Raw genomic sequence first — 22534 nt, forward strand, 5'->3', positions numbered from 1 at the left:
ATCTGTCTGCTGTACTAGGTTGAGATTCCAAGCGTGCATTGAGCCTGGTTGTGTTTTGTTTCCTAAGTGTGAGTTTGGGGGGAGCTGAACTCTGGTCTCTGTGCTTATGTACCCAACACTTTACTGAGAGAGCCATCTCCCCACTTTTCTTTTTACGTGACTCTCATTTCATAGTGTATGTTTGTACATGTTTTAAACTTAAAAATAATCATACAAAGAAGAAAACTTACCACTCCCTCATTTGATACTTAATGTATCTACATTTTCCTCATTTTATGATCTATTTTTTCATGTGAGTTCTGAACAATTTTCCAAAATGCTTATACAACCTTCCTGACTTTGATTCTAGAAGCAGAACCTGTGATAACCCCCAGGAATTATGTAGGCATAATTGCACTTTTAAAAAGTTAAGTCACTCCTACTGTTACTGACTTGATAAGACCTCTCTTCCTATATGTCATGGACAGAATAATTTGGAAACTGCTTCTCAGTCTTCATGAGTCATGGAATGAGTCAGATTCCCTGTTCTAATTTTTCTTACATGAATATTTTTTTTAAAGTAATTTACTCAGGGCCTGGGCAAATGGCTCAGTGGATCATATATAAGTGCCCATGTAAATGCACTTGCCTATAATCCTGTTCCTTGGAAGGCAGACACTGGGATTCCTGGATCAAGCTGGCTAGCTAAACTAGTTGAATCGGTGAGCGCCATCTTCAGTGAAACACCATGCCTCAGTAAAGGAAGCGGAGAGTGATGGAGTTGAGCCCAGTGAGCTAAGACGAGCCATCAGCAATCTTTATGAAGGACCCCAGACAAAAAGTTCTCCTAAATGCCCACAGTGGTCCTCTGGATCCATGTGTGACTTACTTTCACAATAACACTTGTGCTTGCTTGCATCAGAACGAGGTAGTGGTAAGTACTGAATGAAAATCGACAAGCAAAAAATGAATTCTGTAGGAAAAAACAGCTCTACCATGTTGATCCTGGTGCTGAAACCCAGACTGTGTTTTCAGATGTAAATCTTTGAATAATGTGAGATACTAATGACAATTTCTTAATATTTAATACTTTTAGAAAACAGGCCCCGAGTGATGACACTAATAAAAGCCAACATTCTAAAGCACTCCATATATATCGTCAGGTCATCAGGTGCATATGGAGTGCTTTAGAAAGTTGGCTTTTATTAGTGTCGTCACTCACAGCCTGTTTTCTAAAATCATTAAGAAATTGTCATTAGTATGTATCAGTTAGCATCTTTCAAGTAAGTTGCTGAATTAAAATTAAAAAAAAAAAGAGCGTATGTAGTTGTTCAAAACACATTTCACAACAACCCTATGAGGCAAGCGTTTTACAGCTCTATTTTACAGATGTGGTAACTGAGGCACAGAGCTAAAGTAAACCACTCAACCCCGTCCAGGTGGCAAACAGACGGGAGATGAAGTCAGGCCTGTGACTTGATGCCTCTTGAAGTCATCTGTGCATGCAGGTTTCTGGGTCTCTAGACGCCATCCTGCTTTTCCTGGGTCAAACTTCCTTGACTCTGGCAATAGTCTCCAAAGCCCTCTTATGAACGTCAAGGTGATGCGAGTGCCTCTCAGTTTATGGATACCCGAACATGCATGAACTAGCAGCCCCGGAAAGGACCCCTTGAAAATGAATCTCGGCAGCCTTCCTTAGGAGGGCCTCTCCCCTTCGTGGGAGGGGAGCTAGCAATAATGAAGAATCAAAAGTTTACTGCAGCTCATGCATGCATAGCACATTTGAAGGGATAAAGAAGACTGTCTTCCGAGAAAAATGAGCAAAGCAAAGTGATGTGGAGTTATTTAACCTAGTCAATATTACGGCAGCTTTAAAATAACCCGGGGGGGTGGGGCTGACAGGGCTCTAACCTTTTGGGAGATTATATTTTTCCTCCAGATACTAAAGGGTCAAAGATAAAAAGCTTTGGCTTTACTCTAAAGGGTAAGCTTGCTCTGCAAATAACTTCTGGTACAAAACAAGGGATAACTTCTCTCCCTGTCTACCCTTGGTGGAATATAATGCTTTTTTACCATATGCATCCGCATGTGTGTGCTTGAATATTTCTTCCTCCTAATTAGTTACTCCTGGGGAATAGAAAACCACAAGAGTCAGGGGATAATGCTGGGTTGAGCAGTGTCCTTAGTGCTGTAGCTAGTGTGATAAGCACCTTTAAAAGGACACATTGTGTGACTGTTGAGTTCAGTTAGCATCTTTCAAATAAACTGCTGAGTTAAAAATGAAAAGAACATAGAATATGTTTTAAGAATGAAGTGGGCCACAAAACAATGATAATTAAAGAATGTTAACCAGAAAGGGCAAAATGTTGAATTTAAAGGGGAGAGAGGGAGTTGGCAAAGAGAAGCACATGAGGGAAGGCTGGCATCAGAGGCGAGTGTGAGTTCTCCGTACCCAGGGAGTCAGGGCACCCTCAAAATGGATAAGATGGGGGACAATATTACTGCGTCAAGTAGGTTAAAAAAAAAAAAGCTAGTCCAGCGGTTATCCTGACAGGAAGTGGGTGGCACACAAATTACCACCAACAAACAAATAAGATGACACTGGAAGATCCTGGGTCACCTGACAGGAAATAAGTAATTGCTTTTAGTCAAAGTCACACCCAGGTTCTTGAGAAGGGAAAACTACTGTGATGGAGATGATGTCCGTGGAAAGCAGTTTCTGATAGTAATTTATGCTTCTCTTTAGAATGGAGATGCTGAACCCAGAGGCGAAGGGGAATACTATCTCTCCTGGTTTTGTTTTTGTTTTTGTTTTTGTTTTGGGCCTCGTTTCTATGTGAGCAATTCCATATTGAAGAGAGAATGACCAGGCCAAAGGCTTTGGGGCTTGAACTTCTTTTCCCTTGTCAGTCTAACAACTTGATCTTTCCCTGGTTCACTGCTTCCGTGTCTCTGCCCGTGTGTGCTGTCTGTGGTGAGTCACACTACAGCCCAGCTGTCAGGTTCTTCCTACTGTGACACAAGGAGGTACAACCTAGACCGTCACCAAGGATGCCGCTCACATTTAGGATCTATGAAACAGCATCACATTAATAAAACACAACCCTTGATATTTTCCCCATGTATGAAATACACCCCAAGGGTCCCATCAGTGAGAGTACAGGGCACCTAGAAGGCTTGAAGCTGTCACCCGTGTGAGTCACTAACTCAGGGTGATAAATTTCTTTTCTTCCTATGTTAATATTTCTGTTAGATGTGCTATAATCTATGGCACTTTACAATTATAAGGCTTCTTTTTCCCCCCTTAGCAACTCATAAAATAATGAATGGTATGTTATATGTTTGAATTCTGTCCTAACTCCCAAATCTGGCTGAAGCCAGAGTCTGTCTAAGAAGCAGATCTGTCAAACATCCAGCCCAACACTATTTAGACAAAGCAGGAGCTCCAGGGAGGACAAATGGCCTTCAGAGTGGCTGCATTGTTTCTCTAGCTGTCATCCCAAACACTCTCCTGTACTGAGCGTTCTTCACATCTCCTATTCAAAGCTCTTCTGAGGCAACTGACTCTTCAAAATTAGAGTTTCAGCTAATGTATCCCAAACTGTAGACTGAAGCCTATTTGTGCATTTAACAGGCAATAAGTTTTGTTTGTTTTTGTTTTGAGGCGGAGTCCTCTAAGTAGCTCACATTGGGGTTTACACTCAGAATCCACCCACCTCTGCCTTCTAGGTTTACCATTGTGTGCCGCCGTGCCCCATTTTAAACTTCTTACTTACGTGGGGAAGTACAAAGTTGAGGGGTGTTTCTTACCCCTCCTCCCCTTCTCCTCTTCCTCCCCTCTCCCTCCTTCTACCCCCTTTCCTTTTTCTTCAGGGGCTGGAGAGTGAACCCAGGACCTCATACCTGCTAAGCAAGCACAGTGCTCCCGATCAGATCCCGCAGACTCATGTGCTATTTTAAGCAATTAAAAGCAACACACTCAAAAGCCAAACCTCAAATCTCAGACCATACCAAACGTGGTGAATACGTAATTTTGAGACCTTTTTTTTTTTTTTGGCCGTATTTACATATATATGTGTGTGTGTGTGTGTGTGTGTGTGTGTGTGTGTACGTACGCATGCGTGCACTCACGTAACCCTGGTTCATGGTTTAAGATGCATTTCTGTTGCACACTGCAGTAAACAAACAAGAAGTAGCAATGCCACTTGCAGACGCAGCCTCAGAGGGGCGGCTGTGGCAACATGTGGCAACAGCTTGGGGCCTGAGCAGCCATGCAGAGAGGTGCTGAATCTTGTGCAATGGCTGTTGTCCTCGAGAGCAGCGAGTCCATTATCTTACTAAGCAAAACAAGTGATATAGGTTTAACAGGGCTAACCTCAAAACCCCAAAATGTAAATATTCACAACCCAAAGCTGTCTGTCTGAGTGCTGAAATGACATCTCAAGTGGAAAATTCCATAGCTTAATCTCACCTGATTAGGCCTCAGGCAAAAACATACATGCTAAAAAACGGTGTATAAAATTATGTTCACACTCTAGGTATTAGAGGCACATGAGATACATGTGAATTTTGAACTCAGACTCCATCCCTAAAATGCCTTGCTATGCATAGGCAAATATTCAAAATAGACCGCAAATGTGTTTGTGGCCAAGCATCTTGTATGCAGGAGGCTCAGCCGGTACCCTGGGTGGGCTTGAAGTAGCCACACCAAAATAAGCCTTTGGCGGATTTATTTTATTTTCTTTTTTTAAAATGTATTTTTTATTAATTTATTCATATTACATCTCAGTTGTTAGCCCATCCCTTGTATCCTCCCATTCCTCCCTTCCTCCCACTTCCCCCCTACTCCCCTCCCCTATATCTGTGTCTGAGGGGGACCTCCTCCCCCTGTATATGCTCATAGGGTATCAAGTCTCTCCTTGGTGACCTATTATCCTTCCTCTGAGTGCCACCAGGCATCTCTATCCAAGGGACATGTTCAAATATGAGGCACCAGAGTTTGTGTGAAAGTCAGATCTCCTTCTCCACTCAACAGTGGAGAATGTCCTGTCCATCGGCTAGTCTGGGTAGGGGTTCAAGGTTTACTGCCTATATTTTCCTTGGCTGTTGCCATAGTTTGCGGAGGACCCCAGGGCCCAGACTCGCCTGTAGTTTTCCAGGACCCGCTGGATCCTTCTATTTCCTCATTCTCCCAGGCTTCTCACACCTAAAGTCTCAATAGGATGTCCTCCCCTCTTACCCACTTTCCTGGTAGGTACAGTTTTTCATGGGGACGAGCTGTCTCTACTACAAGCCAAGGAACTTTCCCATGTGATAGCCCCCCCCCACTACTTTATTGAATTAGGAAATCGATAGTAATTTACAGCCAAAAAAATCCAATTGACCTTGTGATAGTCGGTGACGCCACTCGTTTGTTTAGTAAGGAAAACTCCCAGGGAAGTTCTGCGTTCAAACGTGGAGGACCTGAAAGCTCAGCACAGACAGAGCGTTCACTTCTGGCAGGTCTCATGTGAGGAAGTGGACATTGCTAAATACCTTTCCGCCCACATGACTCAGACTAGCAGAGCTAGAGCCCCAACAGGCATGCGGGCTCACTTAGGGTTTCCTATATGGCCTGGGCTTTCTGCTTTTGCTTCTATTTCAAGCATCCTTCCTGCACGTCAGAGAAAGGGGGTTCCTACAAAGAAGGAAACAAAACCAGCTGCTGTGATCACGGAAGTGAGAGGAATTCACCCCTGGTGTCAAATGATGGATACTTATGGGCCGTACTTAGCTCTTCAGCCTAGGATTATAAAGCCCAACCCGGGGTAGCAGCCTATCTGATGTCTTCCTACAACCATTACATATTTTCAGTGATTGATGTCTAGAGAAAGCAATCAAAAAGCCTGTTACCCACAGACCTGAGCAGTCTAACATGCTCCACAGATTACGTTAGCTTAACCCACTGCATTTAGGGCCTTCCTCAAGGCTACCTTGAGTCTGTGAAAGCTGTACACAGGCATTTAAAACCTGCTCCTGGGTTTCCAAATCTAAGTTTGCTTTTCCTCTTGACAGAAATGTATAGTGGATACTTAAGTTTCTAAATTCTAATAAATTTGGCAAGTGATACAATCTAATTTTAAATTCCTTGCTGTGTGTCACGTGAAGTTCAGACGTGGGGGGGGGGTGAAAAGATTGTTATTTTTCTCAATACATTTATGAAGATTGATGCCAAATGGATTTCCCTCTTCATGGACATTCAATATGTAGTAAATTTCTCAATTCATTTGGGCACTGAAAGGTAACACTGTTGTCTGTTAGGAAAGATTACAAAACAATACTCCTGGTTCAATACAGTCCCCACTCTCTCAAAAGGGGACTAAGTATTTTATTCATTTTATTTAAGTTGGAAAATATGGGTAATTGAGGGGAAAAAGCAGCCTTTAAAGAAATCACTATTTTGATGGAGAAAGGAAGATAGTTTTCCTTTTACACAAGTAGAGGAAGAGAAAAAACAGCTTTGACATCTGAGTGAGCAAAACACTGTCAGCTGTCTTTGATTAGTATTTTCACAGAGTTTGCTGTCAAGACAATTTCCATCCAAATGAAATCTATTTTCTAGTTCATATCTTGGTAAGATATGTTTTGCTGGAAAAATAAATTTATCTTGAATAGTACAGTTAGACAAAATGTTAGGAAAAATGTTTTTTTAAACAGTCTGATAAAAGAACTATTTTGTTTGAAATATATAAATTCATGCAAATAAGTAAAAATAGAAATATAATGATATCTATAATGACCAACAGATGTGTGCCTTAATGTCCATTTCATTCACTCACTGTATTATGCAATAACTGAGCTATAAATTGAGACAAGATGTCAAGGCAAGAAATATTTATGGCATATAAATAGGGAGGTTATAAGATTTCCTTTAAAATTAAATTGTAGCATTTCTTAACTAGTGTGTCAAAACAGAAGTCATGTAAATGTGGGTTTTTAAGATACCATAATATTAATTGTAGGACTCTTTCGTTAGATTTTTTAGATCACTTTTGGTTGACTTTATTTTAAGAATCTTGTAAAATAGGTGGGGTAGAGTGTCTCATGCCTTTAATCTCAGCATTTGGGAGGAAGAGACAAGAGAATCCTAAGTTCAAGGCCAGCTACAGAGTTAAACACTGTATTTTAAAAACGTGTAAAATAAACATAAATTAGAATTTTTGGAAGCAATAAATGTGTTTTGACATGGGAGGGGAAAATCCTTCCTTTCTGTAACTATTTTTGCAACCAAGTTTGTGTTGATGAAGTCACAACAACCGTCCAGGATTTCCTCAATTTATGCTGAAAGTGTTTCATTATTCCTGAATGCGCCTAGAGGCCTCAGTTAACAAAATCATGGCTAGGAGCATAAACACAGTAAAATCAGCTCTCAGCATCCAGATGACCCTGCAGAGTTCATACACCAACGCCTAGGTTGACAAGACTGAAGGCTTAAGTCCAGGCGTCTGGACTGACAGACAGACAGACCCAAGGACTCAAGTTCAGGTGTCCAGACTGACAGGCATAACGGCTGAAGTTAGGGTATCCATTTCTTAAAATGAATCAGTCTGTTCCTGCTGTCTTGCCCATGGCTTTGCACGCACAGCTCCTTACAACCAAACCCCTAGAAGAGTAAAGACTATGTATCAGAGGGGAGTGTAAAAGGGGGGAGCACCTGCTGCTGAGAGTGCAGCAACAAGGAAAGGGACAGAAAGGCATAAAATAAAACCCAGAGAAAAACCCTAACACACCTAGGCGACGAGGGAAGCATACAGTTATGCGAGCAAGCTCACACCCCTCAGTAGGACCCAGACTGCCACTTGAGACACACAGAGGACAAGCTCACTGTGAGCAAGAGTTGACACTGAGTAGTTAAAGAAAGGCCATTTATTTTACTAAAATAAAATAGTATACCATTTTTTTAAATCAAAAAATGTATTGTTACTTAATACATTTTTTAAAACATAAAACAGTCAAGATATCCTAGCACTTCAAAGACAAGTTGTTTTCCTTATTAAATGACTCACGAAGACGTTTCAGGATAACTTTTTTGGTCTTTAAAACTATTTTTAGTCATTTCTTCATTTTTCTCATCACTTGAGAATAGTTTATTATTTTGATAATAATCACGCCAGCAGCACACCAGTATCTGGGCTGGTCGGTTACTAAATCCTCCATAAACCGATACCCTCTAGATGAAAGGTAACAGCAGCTGATGGCAAGATGGTGACTGAATTGTCCCAGCTTTGTTTTCTAGAGATGTTGGTCATAGTATCCTCTGTAGGCTAATTAGTGTCTTACACTAGCAAGTCAGGAAATTACCGCTGGAAAGGCAGCTCTGTCACTGTCTCGTGTAACATGCAAGGCACTCTTTGTGTGACACCAGCAGATCAGGTGTGTCAGGTGTCATCTGATTACCAGAGTTTAAGCTGAAAGATTAAAATGTGGGGGTGGATCTCCATTCAGGATCCTCTAATGGCGTTTACAAACGCTAACAGAACCCCCCCACCCCCCCCACCCCCAGTTTTCTGTTGTTGAGGGATAAACTGCGTGCTTCAAAGTGAATTTTCAGAGGATCCTGAAGTTAAAATCCAGCGTGCTGGTCTCTCTGTACTTGCTCCCCTTCCAACCGTTTGCTGCTCCAGCTGTCTCCTGTGAGTTTCACTTTTGCTGCCGCCACGCCACGCCTACTTTGCTGGGTTCTCAGATTTTCCATTTCCCCAGTGAGTCTGGAGGCTGATCTGCGTACTCCCTGCCTCCTACAGCCACTTGGCCCCGGTCCGGTGGGTGGGGTGCCTGTTTGTCAAGGACAGTCTGGGTCAGAAGTGCCTGTGCTGACACTCAGCTGGAGAGACAGACGTGCTGTCTCCAGCTGCATGGCACAAGAGATATGGGGCCTCTTTCTGCGTCCCTTTCTCCTCCCTCACTGCGTAAGAGATACTAGAAGCTTCTTTATCATCTCTGCCCCTCTCTCACCCATGAGATTTCCATGCTCTCTGATTTCTGGATGGAAGATGGGCAAAGAAAGTTCAGGACAACCGTCATTGACAGCAGAAATGATCTACCCATGTAAAAAGCCTCATCACAGTCCGATAGGCTTGGTACCTTCTTGTCGAAGTGGCATGTCCCATTCAAATTTCTCAACTTTACAGAATTTCTGTTGCCGGATTTTCATTCCCATCTCCCTTGGAGCCAAACTCAGCAGTGACTTCCTGAGGAGGCGATTTCTCCCCAATCATCTGGCTTTTTGTTTATAGCCCATTTCCTCTTGTTCCAGTTTCTGCTTTTCTTTTCCCCTTTCACTCAATCTTTTAGCGTCTGGCTCTTGGATCCTGCACCAAGTCCTACGCCCCAGTCTCTTGCCCACATTCTCCCCCTTTCTTTTCCCACGTTCTCTCCGGCACTCTCAGTTCACGAGCGAGCCGTAGCTTCTGCCCTTCGTGTTCTGCTTATCTCTCTTTTTAGTCCATAACTAAATCCAAGGAGGAGGGGGGAGAGATGGCTGTCCTCTGTCTGAGAGGCTTTTGTCCTTCCACTTGAACAAAAATAAACCATTGCCAGTAAAATGGGCTCATACTCACGAAAAGATAAATGTTTGCAAGAGGGTAGGCGGCAGGGCAAGAAGTACTTATTTGCTGAGCCTGGGGTTTAATCTGACACTGACTTCGAAGGAAGGTGGTCCTTCTAAGGGATTTAAGGAGCCAAACCTGGGGTGCTCAGTAGTACTATTCTGAGGGTCTGCTATCCTGGGCTGTTCTATTGAGCACTTTCATCTAAAATTGGGTAGTGTATCACTTATTTGTATGATTTTTTTCTTTTTAAAATTATTACATAATTTTGGACTAGGCATGGTAGTACACGTCTTTAATCCTAGCACTAGGGAAGAAGAGGCAGGAGGATGTGTGTGAGTTCGAGGCCAGCCTTGTCTGTGTAGTGACTAGGCCAGCCAGAGATACACCGTGAGACCCTGCCTCAAAGGAAACAAGCAAAAGACGAACTAAAATAAAGTTATTATATAAAGTTTTCATAATAGCCTAAGTCCATTGTAGAAAACCTTTAAAATACATAAAGACACGGTGTGGAAAGTTATTTGTTAATCTACCCAAATTCTGGAGGATTTTCTTACATTATTCATAGTGTACCTCTAAATTTACATGTAACACGTGTTCACAATGGTTGTATATATGTATTATATATAACTACTTTACTATCTTCTTAGCCTTTGTTTTTTATGCAAACGAGATGATACAGGGGGAGGAGGTCCCCCTCAGTCACAGTCATAGGGGAGAGGAGTAGGGGATAAGTGGGAGGGAGGGAGGAATGGGAAGGTACAAGGGATGGGATAACAATTGAGATGCAATATGAATAAATTAATAAAATATCTTTAAAAATAAATAAATTACACATTCATGCATTGATAGTAGGCTGAGAGGGGCCTCCAACTCTCATTTTTGTATTCCTGAGAAAATCCAAGAGCCTTTATGCAAAGCTACCATTTTGAATATATATTATATCTGGGTCTTTTCTTCATGGATTTAATTCAATGTAGCAGTGTGTGAGAGTTACATGAGTAATTCTATCCTCATTTTACAGAGAAGAAAACAGATTCAGAGTGCTCAATAACTTGCCAAATAAAACCAATAATTAAGAGGTTAAATTGAGATTTGAGTTCTGTTTGTTACACCTGTATTCTTTCCTCAGCGTTTAAAATTAAGTTTTATAGAGCTGGCATCAAAACAATCTCGCTACTTACTGTGAAAGTAGGTTACAGGCTTTCACCCCAAACACACTAAATCAGAATCACCCTCCCTCCCCCAAGACAGTGTTTCACTGTGGAGCCTTAGCTGTCCTGGAACTAGTTCTGTAGATCAGGCTGGCATCGAACTCACAGAGATCTGCCTGCCTCTTCCTCCTAAGTGTTGGGATTAAAGACAGGCTGCAGCTGCCACTGAGTCTTTTTTTGTGGCAAGCCTGGGTGCTGGCCCTACAATCAGCTCTTTAGATAATGCTGGCACAGTAGGACACACGGACCACTGTGTTAAACCACGCCACCTCCAGCACTCAGCCCCCAGCTACTTCTTCAAATAAAACACATTTTCCAATATTGCAATGTAGTATACCCAGCTCCACCTTAGACACTCTGATTTTCTTCAGTAATCATGCAGTATATCTGAATACAGCTTTGTAGAGTTGGTCTGATGAATGAGTTGATGCTAACTCTATCTTGACCCCATGCCCTTCCTGAAAGATTTCCCCAGGCCTCTCCTGAGGTGAGGTGGAAGCTTTTGTAAGAAGAATCATTTTGTATGTTGACATCCCAGTTTCAGCAATGGCAATTGTGGTTACATAGTCACACAGCTTTAGCATAGATCCTTGGAAGAAATTATTTTTGTGACGATTGATAGAATAAAACTAGAATTAATTGGTTTTGCTGCTAAATGTGCTGGATTAATTCAATAGCTATTACTGAGTGTCTGTTGCTCTCTGCCAAATACGTGTATCCAATTCACACATCAGTAGAGTAGTAATGACGTGATGGGCTGTGACTTGTATAAAGACAGTCTTGGGTTACAATGTAACAAATCTTGAAAATCACATTTTCTCAAGTTTGCCTCAAACTGAATTGTTGCAGGCAATTCTGTAGTCTGCCCTCTGTGAGGGTGTCTGAAATGCTTAGATTGCGGCTGTTCTTGGAAAGCCTCTATTACCTTTGTATCACGGCAAGCATCTCTCACTCTCATACACTAGGCAAATGGTTAATAATGGAAGCTTTTGTCAGGGAGAAAGGTCCTGGTAAGTCCAAGTTGGACCCCCAGAAAAGCTCACTGGCCAGCAGGAAAAAAAATGTAGCTGGAGCAAGCCAGTGTTTTAGATGTTGGCAGAAACCCCATTCCAATCTGGGCGAGGTGCGGCCGCCAAAAATCTACAAGACAGATTTGGGAGGTGGTTTGCCATTATCTCGTTTGGATTTTTGAGGTATTTGGTGCTTTTTAGGCCTGATAAGAGTGTCTTAGTAGTTTCAGAAAATGGAAAACGATGCTACAGACACTGAGAGAGGACGTCATCTGGCTGAAGAGTGAGGGAAGGCACCGGGGACCAAGAAGATGAGCCAAGCAAGTGGAGCTGACATGCTTAGCCTTGGGTGGGCCTGCATCCAAGGCCCCTCCCAGGACTAGGCTCTGCTTGGCTAGAACCACAGGGAAACAATGGCACTGGGTTGATGGGAAACAGCTCTAATGCACTTGTCTTTCCCTGGTCTGTGGCCACGTTTGATTTGAGTTCAAAAGGTAACACCACAGTTATTACCTGTCATCTATTGGCTGGTGATTTTAAAGGCTGTCCATTGTCACTGTTCTACTTCAGTTAATCATTAGGTATGCTAAGCAGGTACCTGTTTTTGAAGGAAAAGCCTGTTGGTGCTAGGAGAGCTAATCTACACAACACTGGTATTCTTAACACTTTGTGACACTCACCTTAGTTGAGCGTGTGCTAGCTCCAGGCTATCTTCCGATGACTAAAAAGTCCTCAATCAAAGCATTACTTTAATGAGAATATACATGTCATTTGTAGGTGTTTCCAGGAATCCATGCCAGACACAAGAGCAGCCAGAGCTTCTCAAGTGAGCACACATTCCTCCCTAGAACTCACTGTCTTTGAGGAACACATTTATTTTGATGGCCATGGAATGGTTTATTTCTTCATACATGCATATTTTGTTTTGGCCGTGCTATATGAAGGACATCTAAAAAGCATTAATGAAAGAAAAGTTATAATATAACTGATGTCTTATCATCAGGAATACAACTTAAGAGAAATACAAAAGTGCAGTGATGGTCAAGCCACAGAAATGATTAAGAATGTTTATCCAGGTACCTGTACCTGTCTTGTAGGTAGCTGAGATGCTCTTCATGACTATGCGAAATAGCATCCCTGTTTCTCACTCCACCCCTGATTTTAACAATCATAATCTGGTACATGTATGAGCTGTGGTTGGGGGCTCTGGCAATGGATTTTATAGTTCTCTTGGTTGACTTTCAGAAATATGTGACGTTGGGACTTGAGGGACAATACACCGTATGATTAAGCAATGGCTCTGAATTTGGAAGTTTGAGGAGCCATCAGTCCTGGGTATGTTTCATTTCACTTCAAAAGAGGAGTCAGTCTTGGGGACTTATTTCTATGGCCCCTTCTTATTCTACCTAAGACTCTTTGGAGTTTGCTATTACTCTTGGCTGGCTGGTCATATGGCCCATCTACCCATCTGTCTGTCTATCTATCTATCTATCTATGTATTTATCCATCCATCCATCCATCCATCCATCCATCCACTTTTGAGATAGGGTCTCGCTACATCACCCTGGCTAACCTGGAACTCACGATGTAGATCAGTCTGGCCATGAACTAACAGAGATCCTCCTGCCTCTGCCTCCCTAGTGCTGAGATAAAAGGTTTGCTCTACCGTGCTTGGCCACTAGGCTTAATTTTTGAGGTGATAGGTAAACATTGCAAGGATCCAGTAGCAAATTAATGTGAGTTCTCGATGCTGTGGGTAAAGGCACAAGCCTGTGACAGACCTGATGGGCAGCAGGGAAGACAAAAGGTACCCTTCCCAGCATCACTAGGCAAAAGAAGCATCTAGAAAGAAGTCTAGCAAAACCATTTGGCATGAATGTTCCAACCAGCCCTGCCTAAGAACCCCCAAGACTACAAAGACACAGTGATTTGTTTTCAGGATCCCTCAAACTGCAAAATAACTTGTTTCCACTAATATACAAATACAGCTGTGAAAGGGGTCTCTCCGTATTTCATGAGAATGTAAAAAAAGGAGTATGAATTATCTGAGGTCCCTGTGACTCACTGTTTGATTTTCTATAGCTGCATAGTTGGTGACAGAATGTGGTGTAACCCAGACTGGCTTCCATTCTAGTGCTCATATCTCTCTTAAAAATAGTTGGGGCCCTATCTGGCATGAATCTGTGCAGGTCTTGTGCATCCCTGTGAGCTCGTATGTGTATCAGTCCTGTTGTGTTTGGAAGGCTGTGCTTCCTTGGAGGCATCTGTCTTCTCTGGTTTTTATAATCATTTTGCCTCCTCCTCCACATGGATTCCTGAGCCCCAAGGGGAGGCATTTGATGGAGACATCCCATTTAGGACTGACTGCTCTGAAGTCTCACTCTCTGTACGTTGTGCAGTTGTGGTTATCCATGTTAATCCCTGTATACTATAAGAGGAAGCTTCCCTGATGGGGTTTGATGATGCCCTGATCTATAGGTATAGCAATATGTCATTAGGAGTCACTATAATGTTATGTTCCTTTAGCAGAATAGTAATATTAGGTTTTCACGTAGGCCCATGACCTGGGTCTTGTCCATGTTAGTGGCATCAGGTATGTATTCAATCCCGTGGAGGATACCTCAAATGTAATTTTTAAAATAGTGGTTGGTTACTCCCATAACATTTGTGCCACTATTGCACTAATATAATCTTGCCATCAGGTTGATGTTGTAGGTCACAGTTTTTGCAGTCAGGTATTATGGATTACCTTTCTTCTCAGGTAGCCTGCAAAGTATTTTCCAGTATCGTGAATTCTAATCAGTAGGATAACCTCTACTCCTAGTTAGGCATCCGTTTGACTTCTCCATGCTTGATGATTTAAGTTAAGTGTTGTCCCATTGCTGAGAAGGGTAAGTGAGCACAGCTGGGGGATCCCACTCCTAACCAGGAAGCTGTGTGTAACTGATAGCTGCCGAAAAACAGAAAACCCCTTTCTCTCCAATGGAGTGTCACTGAGTATATCATCCAAATTCTAGGGAAGGCTCCAGAGCCAAGAGCAGTTAGTTGACCAACACAAAATGAACTAAATAGTATGTTTTGTGGACTTTTTGTTTCACTTTGCTTTTTTTTTTTTTTTTTTTTTTTTTTTTTTTTTTTTTGGTCTTATTGGTTTCCATCTCCTTCCCCCCTCCACAGTCCCCCCACCCCAGTTTGTTTTGTGGGATTTTTGTTTGTTTGTTGCCTTTTTGTTTCTGTTCCTGTGTTTTGTTTTTCTTTGAGAAAGAGAGATAAAACAAAAAAAAAAAATTGGCTGGCTGGGTGGGGGATGTGAGGAGGAACTGGGACGAATTGAGGGAGAAGAAAACATGATCAAAATGCATTGTATGAATCAAATTTGGGAATACAAGAAGAAAAGAGTTGGGGCCACCAAGATGACTCAATGGGTAAAGGCACTTGTTATCAAAGCCTGATGACTTGAGTTTGATCCTTGAGGTCCACATGGTGGAAGGAGAGATCGACTCCCCCAAATTGTCCTCTGACCTTCATACATGCATGTGCACACAAACAAATAAATAAGTGTAATAAAAATCAAACATCCCCAAATAGCAATTCATTATTGCATAATTAATATATGGTCTGAAGTAACACAACTTGCCCTCTGCTGGGCTATCCTACCCACCAAGGTAGAAACTATTCAGAAAAGTAGGTGTCAATCATTTTTTAAGAATGTGACTCTCTTACTCAAGTTCTCAGAATACAGATTCATCAGACAGCCTACTCTAAGCAACAAGCAACGAGGAAGATGTGGCTAGCTTGCTAAAAAGCCTGACTGCACTCCATGGACTGGGTGGGGGAATGAATTAATCTGTGTTTCTTTCCTTTGAGAAAGAATCACATTTCAACTCCTAATTAAGTGCTTCTCCACCCCATCTCTACTCCAGGGACTGTCACATGCACAGACGCATCATGGCACTTTTAGAAAACCGAATGCAACTTTACTGGCTGCTCTTTAATTAAAAAAACAAACAAACAAACAAACAAAACTACTTGATGTGATTTGTTTAAAAAAAATTTCCTGGAAGGCAAGGAGCAACCTGTACTGGAATTTAATTTGTCAGTTACATCATCTCCAAGCAGAAGCCCAAAGAGCTAGTTGGATACCACTGTAGCTTCTTGAAAGCTAACCTTGCTCTTAACTTAAAAAAAAAATCGTTGTGCTTAATGCAGGCCAACATCTGCTAGCACGTTAACTATGAAATGCTCTAGATCAAAGGGCTGGTAATTATCTGAGATTTCTTCAGAACTTAAAGTTCATCAGCTAAACTAATGAGATAAAGAGAGATCTTAGGTATAAGTCCTGAATGTGCCCTCTAGGTGCACAAAACACAAAGGAAGACACTTCTAACACACACAAACACACATTTGTTTGTTTCTACTATCCTTGAAAAGAATGTAATAAACCATTTTGTTCTTAGCTGACAACATAAAAGGGTCTCGTGTGAAAGTTACTAAAACATTAGAGACAGTTCATCAACATATACTTGACTTTCATCTAAAGATATCAAAGTATCTTTAGAAAATGGGGAATATTAAATGAAGACTTAAGTTCATTTTAGCCTCAAGAATGCACAACCGTGCATCTATAACTGACTCCCTAGGGATTGTGTCTTTCATGTTTGTGACCTGGGTCCTGTGACAGTGCCTGCCTAGCACATGGCAGATGCTCCATACGTGCTTCCCACACAAATACGTATGGATTTTCAGGTCTCGTGGCGTCTCCACAAGTGTTAAGGGAACAGTGTGCTGCAGCTGACCCGAATGGTACACACCTAATCCACCAGTTAGTCTGAGGCAGGATTGCAAGCTGCAGACCAGGTTAGGCTATATTGGTGAGTTTCAAAAAATATCAAGTCATTTTAATGTCTTAATGTTCTCTATATCTATCTTGAAATAACAAAGGCACCGACACCACAAAGTTCTTGCAAATGAAGGCATAGAACAGAAAAGGCTATGTACCGTCTGAGTACTCTGGTTCATGTCCTAGTCTTCAGAAACACTTTGCCATCATTTGGCACACTCTTTAGCCTTTCCTTGGGTTCCTCCTGACACAAGGGAGTACGGCATCTCGTAGGGACCCAGCCAGTTTGGGACAGCTCAGTCTGTATGAAGGCCCCCTGCTTCTGACTCCTGTAAACCTACCTTTTGCTGTATATAACGGCCCTCTAACCATGTGGGTCTCGTTCAAAGACTTGGAAACCATTCTTGCCTGTTCTTCCCCTCACGGGCTCCACTGGGCATTGGATCCTCTTCCCTGCTTGGGCACATTCCCCTCACAGTGCCATTTGACCAACATGGAGGATTGTTTCCAGTCACATGTTTTTTCCTATATTAGTTACCTCAAAACTACAAGACTCACATTAAACTTGAACTGAACACCTCAAAGGCATTTTCTGCCCATAACCATCATTCGTGTGTGTGTGTGTGTGTGTGTGTGTGTGTGTGTGTGTGTGTATGTATGTGTGTGTGGAGATTTTGTTTGTATCTGCATTTAGTACATCCCTGTGTTTATACTTGGACTTTCCGCCTGTTTCGAGATGACGTTTTGAGTTCTCACTGAGTACTAGAGGGACTCTGAGAGATTTAATGGCACACTGTATTAGTGCATACTCTTCAACAGGGAAATAAATACTAACTAAGCTTAAGAATCGTGTCTAAGTCCTGTTTGCAGCTTCTGGGAGTCTCCATAGCAAGTGCCTTGGATCTGTATGCATTTTGATACCTACAACTAACTGACTAGCCCCCTCCCCCATTTTCCTCCAGGTGAAACAAGACTAGATTCAAGCTATACAAGGTCCTTTCCCTGCCAGGGTGGGCATTTCATTTCAGTTTGAAGCCCTGTGTTTGAATTAAATCTTCGGAGTCTTTGAAGTTGTTTTTCCTTATCTTCCATAGGGTAGATCTGATTTTATGCCCCTTCCAGCCTCAACTTGACCTTAACCTAAGGCTTTTCTTCTCTTCTTAAGATCATGTTTATCCATCAAGGGGAAACACCAGAGGGGAAAGAAACAAAAACACCCAAGTAGAGACGAAAGGCTAGATTGACAGCGATTGGACTCCAGGCCTGGAGATCCCCTTGCTCCTTGGCATCGCTGCTGTCTGTATATAAAATGAAGCGGAGTTGACAATTGTTGGTGTGTGAATGAAAGCCCTTCACAAAAGGTAATTCACAGCAAAGCGATGGCTTAATGAAACCTGGGGAATTGGAGTCTGTTTCAAGTCAACGGGGTATAATTTTAACAAGTTCCCAAGTTTGAAGGCTTTACAGCAATTTGCAATTAGACTGAACATTCCAAGCTCTGCAATCAACAGGCTCTGACTTGCAGCTGGAGGCCTTTATTTACGTGGTTCAGGCAAGGCACTCACTATCCCTGAAGGCTGCACTTGTTCTGGAGTAAGAGCCAGGGGAAGCATTGTAGCCACTGCCCTACTCTGTGAATCTGATCCCGCGCTGAACGTTATAAATCAAGTCGGTACTGAATTATAAGGTCATTTGGCTGTAACACTGTCATCCTTTCTCTTTCAGTGCTGAGAATCAGACCTAAGGTTCGGTACATGCTGGGCGTGCACTGAGCTGCAGTCCTCAGCCCTAACATTGCCATTCTTTAAAAACAACCAAACAAGCAAACATTTTCAAGTACATTATGGTTCTGGTTATAAGCTATGTGTCCACATTGGGCTGAAGAGATAGCTTAGCAGTGCTCTTGTAGAGGATCTGCGTTTGGTTCCCAGAGAGCATGTAGGATAATTAACAATTAAGACTTTAGAACTGGGAGACCAAAAAGATGAAATCAGCTGGCAAAACAGCTGATATGGACAGATAGATGACGTACTAAGAGCTTAAGGAAGCAGGCCACAGGTAAAGTGAAGATATGAGGTGGCAAATACCATACGGAAAGAGGTCAGCACATTAGAGAAGGCAGGCGGAGCAGATAGGAGAAGGCTCCAGAGGGAAATCTAGGACCCTGAAAAGGGAGCCCTATGCTCCAGAACTTTCTAAATTAAGTGTCCAAGAAGCCTATCTGCCATTGATTTCTATACTTCAGTCACTGTCAGACTTCTGAGACTTACATACTGAAAAGCTTTCATAGGAACTAGTCAGTGTTATTGGCCACCAAAGAAGACTTGATCCCCCCAAATTTAAATGTCAGCATGCTATAGTCCCATAAGCCATGTACCATAAATCCATGGATGGCTAAATCCTTTTCTACAGTATGTACACATTGTTTAAAAATCATAAGTAACAATACAGTTGTTTGCCATAAATATTAAAATTATTCTCTAGGTATTAAGAAGTCTAAATCCTACAGTTGCCCAAATTATTTTTTTAAAAAAATCCAATATTTCTTTTGAGAATAATTTTTCTTATTAGAAGTAGCAGCACACACACACACACACACACACACACACACACACACACACATTCAGAGTTGGGCATGAATCTGGCTTGAGTTGAATATAAAAATCTTCCTCAAGCATGGCTTTTCTAACTGTATGCACGGTTTTTATCAAAGCTCAGTAGGTATTTTTCAATTCCCTCATACTGTGATAATTTATACAAGGGCCAACACAGCCCCACCTAACCTGGTCTTTGTCCCAGGGACAAGATGATCTGGGATAAAAGTCCAGACTATAGTGATCAGTTAGGACCCCAGTAACAATACATGTACCTTACCCCAAATCTCCATTGTCCTTCTGATAGAAAGCCCAAACAAATATAAAATCCCTTCTAAGTACTATTTATAAGAACAGCAGAAAATGTACCTACTCAGGATGACACCAATGCTTGGTAACACCCCAAGAAAGCCGTGGAGAGTTTTGGCTCCTTTCCATTTCAAAATATACAATATCAAATGCTGGGAAAGAAAGCTTGTCACCTCCTCCATCTCAAAATGTATCTACGCTGTAACTTGAAAATCCATGCAGCTCTGCACTCCCAGTGTAACGAGACCAGTCGTCTTCCTGGTCTGTTTCTCTCCCAAGCCCCTGAACACAGACGTTCCCCCACAGTCACACAGTAGGACTATCAAATCTAGATGGAGGAGGGCACGGTTTTATCAAAGCAGCAGGTACAACCTCATGTAGAACAGCCTTTCTTTCTTTTAATGTTTTGTTGTATAACTTATCCAAGAATGACCGACTAACAGTGTGCCATAATTAAATAGCCTATGAGGGAAGAGACTTCATTTTGAATGAGCCCAGGGGATGCAGCTCATCGGTACAGCATTTGCTTAGCATGTGTGAGGGCCTGGGTTCAATCCCCAACCCAGAAGAAGAAAAACATCATGGATCTGATTAACTCAAAAATAAATTCTGCAAAATGCCAAGACGTGTGTAAAAGTGTTCTGTAGAGTTGCAGGCTGTTTACAAATGCCTTGCTTTTGCTTGAGGGTCCAGTAGGCAACAAGACACAGTGAACAGGCAAATGGGAATATTGCAGACTCGGCTCAAATGTCATTATCTCTTTGACCCTGGGCAAGTTCCTCATCACTGGAGTTTTCTTTTCCTCATCTATAGTACCATGTACTGATATATTATCTAGTTGGTCAGCTAAGATATATTCTATGTTAATGACAATGACACCAAGAGGTTCTCTGTATGTGTGGGACAGTAGTGTTTATAGACACCGTTGCCTCGTCACAGAGATCAGAAGGACCACCTCTTGTATCCCATAGCTAACTATTGTTTTTAGATGTACACACTTTTTGTTGGTGACTCCTCCTTGAGAAGCCCATAGTCACACTTGGGTGCATCTTGCTTTCTTCTGAGTGCCTTAAATATCTTTAATAAAACCTCCAATTATGCTTCAGACAATTTTTGTAGATAGTTTTCCAACCAAAATATAAGACTTTTATTTCCCCATCTCTGCCTCTTTCTGTTTTTTTTTTTCAAGTCAGAGTTTTTCTGGATGGTCCTGGCTGTCCTGGAACTCACTCCCTAGGCCAGGCTGGCCTAAACCTCACAGAGATACACCTGCCTCTGCCTCCCTAGTTATGGAATTAAAGGCATTTGTCACTACCACTTAGCTATCTTCTGTCATTTAGTTCCATTATAGAGAATGTGCACTTCTGTTTAGAAAACCCCAGAGGAAAACACAAGTAAACATTAGAATTGACTTTTTAAAAAATTCAGTATTGTCTAGGGGAGGGGAATAGGGTGAAAGTGGGAGGGAGGGAGGAACAGGAGGATACAAGTGATGGGATAACAATTGAGCTGTATTCTGAATAAATTAATAAAATTAAAAAATTAAAAACAAACAAAAATAAACACACTGAATAGAATAAAACATACTTCAAAAATAAAAAAAATTAGTATTGTGTCCCAATTGAAGAATAAATACTTAAAAGTCACGTTATGCTACGAATCATGTATTAGCAGGGAAGAAACTTTCTGATGACAGAAAAATTAATCCAGCTCTTCATTCTAGACATCAGAGGTCTTTAATCCTATTTATCTTAAATGTAACCACTGACACACGAAGGCTCTGAAAGAAGAGAAAGGTAATGGCACTGGGCTACTTCAACAAACACACACAAGTACACATACCTTTCTTTATTCAACCAACAACCTTGTATGCCAGGCTAGAAACGTTTATGTGTTAGTTGCTTTTTTCTCTCTCTTTGTTGTGGAATTTGTATTTGACTCTAGAGGGCTTCTCTACCCCAGATAGTTCCCAAATAATCAAAACTGAGACCTTTTGTGATTTATATAAGCTTTAAAGCACCGCTCCTGGGCAGATAGCAACTCTTTAAGCTAACTTGCCAACCCCTTCCATATCACCTCCTTTCTTTCCTTCCCTCCTGAACGTCTGTCTCATTATGTATTACAGGCTGGCCTAGGACTTACTGTGCTATGGAGATGCCCTTGACTGCCTTCCCTTCTTGTACAAAGCACTTATAAAGATTTGTGAGTGCCTTAACACTTTAAATAGCCAAGGTGGAAAATAGGTAAAATGAGGCAGTATTGTATTTATTATATGAATTTAAGCTAAATAATATACTTAAGGTTTTTTTTTTTCTTTTTAAAAACTCCTCATTTAAGGCCCCTCTTTGTGCAGCTACGGATCCAAGCACAGTGCAACGCCAGCTACAGACCACGAAGATACTGATGACATTTCAGGGTTGATCCATGGATTGTGTGGGAAGACAGACACCAGAAAGCACAAGCTGCCCTCCAGAGCAGAGGGTAAAAACCAGCCTTGCCCATCCCTCAAAGCAAGCCTCAGCAGTCATGGCTGCTCTCACCTTCCTTCTCATGGTGGCTCCAAACTGTAGCCCACTGTAACTTTGCTCATCTCCTCTTCACTCCCTGCACTCCAATTTGTTGCTCTTTTTATAACTTTCTCCCTCAAACAGATGTCTATATTTCCACATCTTAAAAAAAATGTATTTCCATCAGTTTTCTTGCATATATCAGTTAGCTTGTATTCTCCCGCCCAGACCTCCTTCCATAGCTACAGGCCCAACCTCTCTCCTTATGAATAGAAAATGCAGACTGGTGAGACAGCTCAGAGAATAGAGGCACTTGCCACTAAGTCCACCCTCCTGAGTTCAATCCCCAGGATAGCAGAATGAAAGAAGATGATCTCTACAGTCACTCTGACATGGACATGGGCATGGCCAAACTGTACACACAGAGAGAGCGGGGGAAGAGAGAGGGGGGGGGAGGAATGAGAAAGAAAAACAAGGAAAAGATAGAAGGGAAA

General features: G+C 41.9%; 1 protein-coding gene and 1 long non-coding RNA gene across 2 annotated transcripts in view; one reads left to right on the plus strand and one right to left on the minus strand.

Annotated features, from left to right (window-relative positions):
* Positions 1-17993, plus strand: part of LOC311584762 — a 69105-nt gene extending 51112 nt beyond the window's left edge. The window contains exon 5 of the long non-coding RNA XR_014774995.1: positions 17796-17993. This is a non-coding gene — a long non-coding RNA (uncharacterized lncRNA). The remainder of the gene's footprint in view (positions 1-17795) is intronic.
* Positions 1-22534, minus strand: part of RASGEF1B (RasGEF domain family member 1B) — a gene marked incomplete at its 3' end in the record, with an annotated part of 516267 nt that overhangs the window by 107301 nt on the left and 386432 nt on the right. The window lies entirely within an intron of this gene.

This window comes from Acomys minous (assembly GCF_964271855.1).
Source record: "Acomys minous genome assembly, chromosome: 15".
Classification (NCBI taxonomy): domain Eukaryota; kingdom Metazoa; phylum Chordata; class Mammalia; order Rodentia; family Muridae; genus Acomys; species Acomys minous.